At 44.2% G+C, this 7,062-nt stretch overlaps 1 long non-coding RNA gene across 1 annotated transcript in view; it reads left to right on the top strand.

The window, feature by feature from the left end:
- Positions 1-3,302: 3,302 nt before the first annotated feature.
- Positions 3,303-7,062, top strand: part of LOC112668157 (uncharacterized) — a 28,475-nt gene continuing 24,715 nt past the window's right edge. Inside the window, exons 1-2 of the long non-coding RNA XR_007408544.1 lie at positions 3,303-4,463; positions 5,139-5,276. This is a non-coding gene — a long non-coding RNA (uncharacterized LOC112668157). The remainder of the gene's footprint in view (positions 4,464-5,138; positions 5,277-7,062) is intronic.

The following is a 7,062-nucleotide window of genomic DNA, read 5'->3' as shown; positions in this document are numbered from 1 at the left end:
TTGACATTGTCAATTTCTGGAGGTGGCACACGGCGCTACGGGGAACAGCTCCTTTAATTTCGCTTTATAAATTAAACAAAGCAGAAAAGCAAGATGATAAATCTGAAATGTTCCAAATATTTAAACCTGGAATATATCAACTTCATAGAACTGGGGCCAAAATTTAAACTACCAAAATTTCCCCAAGACCACTTTGTTGAAAAGAAAAACATAAAAGAGGTCAGAATGCTCAGAGGCAGAGAGTGTGTCACACTTGCCACCGAGGAAGGTAGCATCAGGCCGCTGTTTTGGGAGGGGTGGTGTGAGAGCAATGCCAACAGGTCGAGTTTTCATGATTTTAGCTTCTTTTGTCCTCCTGAGGCTTTCAGTTCATTTTCAGCTCTTCATTTTGCAATTAATACCTTCCTTTTAAAAAGCCAGAACTAAATTTCATCCTTGGAGACTAGGAAGTTCTTTTGGTGTTTTCAGTAGTGAGTCGGGAGGAGCCCTGGAAACTCTGGGCGTCTTTGGCTCTTCGCAAGGAGGGTCACCCACCTGTGTGTCTGCCCGTGGCCTGGGGTCTCACCTCGGGGCCCTCGTCTCCATTGATCTTAGGAAGGGAAATGGTGGAGTGGAGCCTGCCTGGCTCTGGACCTGTGATTCCAAGGTGGAAGGAGTCCAAGATTGTTGTTCAGTCCATTAAGCAATCCCTTGTAGCTGAAGGGGTTCATCTATCAATCTCGCTTTTCAGCCAGTAATCTGCTTATTTGGAGGTTTAATTACATTTTCAGGTCACCCGAGCGCTTCTCCTAGATATTTAATAAAATGAGTCCTTATTTTATTTATCACGCAGTTTATTTTGCAAGGGCTACGCAGGACGGGGATGGAGTGGAGGGGGCAGTTACTTCAAAAAAGATACACAAGGGAGATTTCCAGGTTCAAAGTGTCCAGGGTTATCGCAGGGATTCTTTGGGTCTCGGGGCTCAGTGACGATCGCAGGTTGATCTAGCACGCAGGCCGCAGCCGCCACTCCCAAAACCGAACTCAAACTCTGATTTCCCAGGGCTTTTATGACCCATTTAACAACAGGCATTTTGGATTGGTTATTTCTCAGGGCTGGAGAGAATGTTCCCAGCCAGCCTCCTTTTGAGCTTCCTCTTAACTATCTTCTCTGGAGATGGGTAAAAATTGATGTTTAGCCCTGGCCCTGAACACACGTGTGTGAGCACACAGCCCCACACACACACCCACACACACCCACACACCCCGTCAAGGAGGCTGACACACTTGTGGCGCTTAACACTGTGCACGTTAGCTTGGATGACGGGCATCTAGATACTTTCCACAAAAACTACCAAACTGGGCGAGGGGTGGGTCCCTTCAGGTACGTCTGTTAACAAATTCCCACTAATTGACATCGAGCCAGTTAATTTCTACGTAATAAGTGTTGAGTGATTCCAGGAGCCGCCCACCCGCCCGGGCGGGGCCCATACAAAGCCCTCTACCTGTTTGGCCCTCAGAACAGAACATTTAATGTTTTGCCAAATTTTCAAAAATGCGGGGAGCAGGAGCAGCGTTTTTAATCTTTCGCTCTTTGGGCTACTAATTACGTAGCAGAGGGTATAAAGAGGGCTTTGCAAATCATTATTTCCATTAGGAAGGTGTTGGGACCAATTCCACAGAGGGCTCCCCTCCTATTTGCGCAGCTGCTGCTCCCAGGGGAGGCGGCCGCTGTGGTGCTGGCTGAAGCGGGGCTTCTGTTCTGTTTCCCCAGCACTTGGAAGAAAAACAAAACAGGCCTAATGAAAAACACACACGGGAAATGCTTTATTATTTCATCATCCTCACCTACTGCGCTCTGGCACGGCTCTGTGATTGGAAGGCCTTCTGCCTCCGGCCGGCCTGCCCCGCTCCGAGCCCAGGCCCGGTGGGGCCGTGTGAGGCCGCTACTCTGTCATTTCCTGGCAGACCGTTGGGGAGGAATTTGCTCTTATTTCCTCCTGGCCACAGTTCTGCTCCTCCACCCCTGCCTCCCCAGCTCCGCACAGGCCACAGGCCGCGCCCTACCCCCCTTCCGCGGTGCCTTGGGGGGCATCTGGAAACTCTGGGCACCAGAGGCCACCAACCTGTCACTTCCGGGAGCTGAGAAGTGGGTCAGAACCACTGGGGGAACCCTCACCTCCAGGGGAGGCCAAGGAGCGCCACTTGGCTGGGAAACCAGTGGGTTGGACGAGGGAGCGGCGCTGAAGCGAGTCCCAGGATTAATTCAGACTGTAATCTTCCCACATGCATTTTCTTGACTTTTCACCAGAAAGGAGAGTCAGAGAGCAGACATTCCCCAAGTCTCATTGGACCATGAGCAAGTGAATAACTCCTTTCATGAAAAATGTCTCCATTTCTTTATTTCACACAGAGTGAAACCTGGATATAATAGACAATGCATTTATTCACGTGGCACTCAGGCGCGCCCCACCACCAAATAACCCAGGCACGGTCAAGCAGGTATGGCTACCCGGGAAATTGGAAGGCTTTAGGCCCGGCCTCCGTGGGACGAGCAAGGCCCGCCTGTAGCAAAGCATCACTGACAGCTTTTTTTTTTTTTTATCCTTTTGTACAGTTTGGCAACTTGGAAATGGTTCCCGGCCTTCTCCATGAAAAGATGTGTAATCAATGTTTGGTAGATGTTCGATAAGTATCTGATGAGTGTAGTTGGGACTCTATGTTGGAGGGTGGAATGCTAAGCCACCACCCCGTTTTGTGGCGACAGAAAGTGGTTACTTCCTTGTAGCGCCCTGATACACTGCCACTCTCTCGGGGATCGACACCCCCTACCACCATAGCTACAGTGTAAGAGTTCTAGAATGCGGCTCTGTGGGCAACGTTTCCCTGATGAGGTTTCTACCAGATTGTCCTCTAATGGGTAGCTGTTATCTAAGATTTGGTAAGCTACTGTCCATGGCATGGGTAATACAGTCCTATCACGTTTCATTCAGTGTGTATATTTTCTCAGAGTGTTTGGTAAATAGATCAATCAGCGAGTGTGATACTTGTGTAAGCACCAACGGCATTTGTGGGGAGGGGCCTTATGGTGAGAATTGCTCTATGTGTGTAGGTGTGCCTAAAGACAGGATAGCCCTGCCTAGATTTAATTCCCTATGAAAATGTAGAAATAAATCATGTTGGGGTGCCTGGGTGGCTCAGTGGTTGAACATCTGCCTTCAGCCCAGGGCATGATCCCAGGGTCCTGGGATCGAGTCCTGCATAGGGCTCCCCAGAGGGAGCCTGCTTCTCCCTCTGCCTGTGTCTCTGCCTCTCTCTGTGTGTCTCTCATGAATGAATAAATAAAATCTTTTTAAAAAGTCATGTAAAATAGCTTACCCAGTGGAAAAAAATTAGAGATGAGAATAAAATGATCCTCCAAAGCAGAAGCCAGTCAAGATACCTGCCACCAATGGGGGGCAGGAAAAGTCCTGTCTGGTGTGTCTGTACTTCATTTTGAGGCATTTGAGAAACATGTCAATCCCATCACAGTTGATAACTACGAAAGCACTGAGAATCCTAAAGATGCCAAGTGTATGACTGTGATGGAGACAATAAACAGTTTTATAAAAGCAAAAGGTCTAAAACAGTAAATGTGCTGAGGAAAACCAAACCTTGCTCATCAATATGGAATGGAAATTTGACAGTAAGAATAATGCAGAAAGGCAAAGAATAGTTTTCCAACTTGTGGAAAGATGTGTGCCTCAGTGATCGACAGTTGTTGCCAAGATGATTGATGAAAGAGGAGACATTCTTGTCTGGGTGAATCCAGTCATTTTCAACCCTCACTGTACATTTGAATCAACCAGCAAGCTTCTAGAAATGCGTTCTGGGACCATACCATAGACCAATGAAATCAGCACCTCTAGTGGTGAGCACAGGCATCATGACTTTTCAAAGCTCCCCGTGGGATTCCACTGTGCAATCAAAGTGGGCCCCAGTGGTGGTGCTCAGGTTTTAGCATCAGAATCACCTGGATGGCTTATGAAACTACAGTTTTCTGGGCCCAATCCCCAAAGTTTCTGGTTCACCAGGTTTGGGGCAAAGGTAGGAATTAGTATTTCTACTGTGTTGTTTTTTTTAAAAAAGATTTTATTATTTATTTATTTGATAGAGCAAGAGAGCACAATCAGGGGGAACAACAGAGGGAGAGGGAGAAGCAAGCTCCCTGATGAGCAGGGAGCCCGAGATGGAACTCTATCCCAAGACCTTGAGATCATGATCTGAGCTGAAAGCAGATGCTTAATTGACTGAGCCACCCAGGCGCCCCTTCTCCCGTGTTTCTAGCTGATGCTGCTGCTGCTTTAACCTGATGTTCATTCAAGAGAAACCTAATGGCTTATACCTGACTTTATGGTGACAATGCACCTAAGGACATGTTTTTGTCTACCACATATGGTTGGTTCTTCAGTTTCAAGGGCCATATACATCTACACATGATGAAAGTAAGTGCTAGAATGGAGTGTGAGATAATGCAGCTGCGAAGTTGTTTCATCTATACTTGGGTAGATCATCAAGGAATGTGACTTGTCTCAATACAGATGGACTAGTCTGTCTTAGAAGACACCAGACAAAACATATATCACCAAGGAAAAGGGACTGGTGGGGTATTTTTTTATTTTTTTTATTTTTTTATTTTATTTTTTTAAATTTTTATTTATTTATGACAGTCACAGAGAGAGACACAGGCAGAGGGAGAAGCAGGCTCCATGCACCGGGAGCCCGATGTGGGATTCGATCCCGGGTCTCCAGGATCGCGCCCTGGGCCAAAGGCAGGCGCCAAACCGCTGCGCCACCCAGGGATCCCGGGACTGGTGGGGTAAAAAGCATCTCAGAAATTCATTTTGGAATTGTAAGTTCATACCTTTCCTCCATCGGATTTAACCAACAAATGAACTTTTGAGCACTCATCTGGAATTCCATGTTAGCCAGTGTATATCTGTTATGTCTGTAATATTAAAATTGTGATAAGTGCTATAAACAGAAAACCATGCAAATTATAAATGAAAACCATTTAAAATTATGTGAGGGAGAACTGGACTTTAACAATTTGACTTTGGAGAGTTTGAAAGTCAGAGGACTGTGAATTAATTACTGTATCAATTACTGTTAATTCCTAGCCAACAACTGTTTCAAGGAAGAACTGTTTCCCCATCTCTCCCTGGCCACATGCCCATCTTCTCACTACCACCATATGCAAATGTGGCTCATGGAACCATCACACAGCTGTGACATGAATAACCATCTCTGATCCTCCGGTGGGTATGGCCACGATCCCTTCTTTCCTAACACTTTCCATTCACCTCTAGTTGTCTTTGGGTTCCCACAATTCCATAGCAGTTCTAACCCCCCTTTTTTTTTTTTTTGGAAAGAGAGAGGGGCAGAGGGGCAGAGGGGCAGAGGCAGAAGGAGAGAGAGAGAGAGAATCTTAAGCAGGCTCTACACTCAGTGCAGAGCCCAGTGCTGGGCTCCATCTCACAACCCTAAGATCAGGATCTGATCCGAAACCAAGAGTGGACACATAACTGATGGAGCCATCCAAGTGCCCCTAACCTAATTTTTTAAAATACTAAATTTCTAATAGAGTTACAAAGGCTAACATTTCTTTTTTTTTTTAATTTTTAAAAAAGATTTTATTTATTATTTACTTGAAAGAGAGAGCATGTGTGAGAGAGCACAAGCAGGGGGAGCTGCAGAGGGAGAGAAAAGGGAAGAAACAAACTTCCCGCTAAGCAGAGAGGCCAACGTGGGGCTCGATCCCGGAACCCTGGGATCAGGACCTGAGCCGAAGGCAGATGCTTAGTCGACTGAACCATCCAGGCTCTCCAAAAGGCTACCATTTCTAAAGTTCTACATTAAGAAACGCAGCCATATCTTCATGTCTTCTCTTCCAAAAATATTTTTTTAATGATTAATGATAATAGTGTAGTAGCCAGCCAGGCTGAAGAGGGACTCTAAGTGCATTCATGATTTATTGAGGTTTTTTGGTTGTCCACGGGCAGCTCTCTGGTAGTGTTACATCCAAGCAACTCTCTCTATTCTTTGAATCTTCCCATTAAAATCTGATCGTGTGATTTTTATGTTTTTCATTTTTAATGGTAAGTGGTGGGCATATAGACAGTCTTTTAGCTTGTTCTTCAAGGGCTGGTGGTCTTTGGATTCATCCTGTGTTTTGGAAGTTTATTGGGTTTCATGTGGGAAACCTGTCAAAGTGACCCATATAGCATTAAAATTCCACAGACGTAAAGTGATGGGGTTGTGGCTGCTTCATAGAAGATTGAACCATATGTGTGAGTGAAGAACACAAAGGAAAAATATGCATTTTGATGGTTAAATATTTTAGCCTATTTTTAAAATATGTACAAAAAATATATTTGGTCTGATTAAATAAATTAGAATGTTTGGAATAAGACACTCCAATTAATATTCTAATTAGCTGAGTTTTGATAAGGATTGGGCAGGATGTGGTGGAGAAATCCTTATTTAAAATTTTTTAAAAGAGGAAAAAATTGTACTCACCCAATTTGTCATCTTGGCAAATGGAGTTCATAAAATAGAATGTATCCTTTTGCAAGTGCAAAACTTTTGTCTAGTTAATCAAGATCTACTAAATGTGGAGGTCAGATTAGTTGTTATTTATTTAGTTTGCTTTTCAGTGGCAGATTAACTTAACAATTACCAAATAAGAACTTCAGTTTTGGGCGCATGATAAAGAGGAAAAGGAAAAGTTCCCAATGTGTTAGTTTTATATAAAAGTCCTTTTTAAAACATGTTAGATATTCATACGTTAAAGTCCTTTTAAAACATATTAGATATTCATAATGTAAAAATATCCTATTGGTGTCAGTTTTTGCTTGAACATATTTTTCTTTTAAAAGTGTCTTTTTCAGTAAAGCTGTGGGGGATCTTTCTTTTCTGGTATTTAAAGTAAGATAAAGTTTAGCTGATTTCTTTCCCTGACTATCCCCTTCCCCCTCTAAAGGCTTAATAACCACAATCCTGAGATTTATGGTGAGTGAAAAAGAAAAATAAGTAAATTATCTG

This window comes from Canis lupus, chromosome 36 (assembly GCF_003254725.2).
Source record: "Canis lupus dingo isolate Sandy chromosome 36, ASM325472v2, whole genome shotgun sequence".
Taxonomy (NCBI): Eukaryota; Metazoa; Chordata; class Mammalia; order Carnivora; family Canidae; genus Canis; species Canis lupus.
This window is presented reverse-complemented; position numbering and strand designations above follow the sequence as displayed.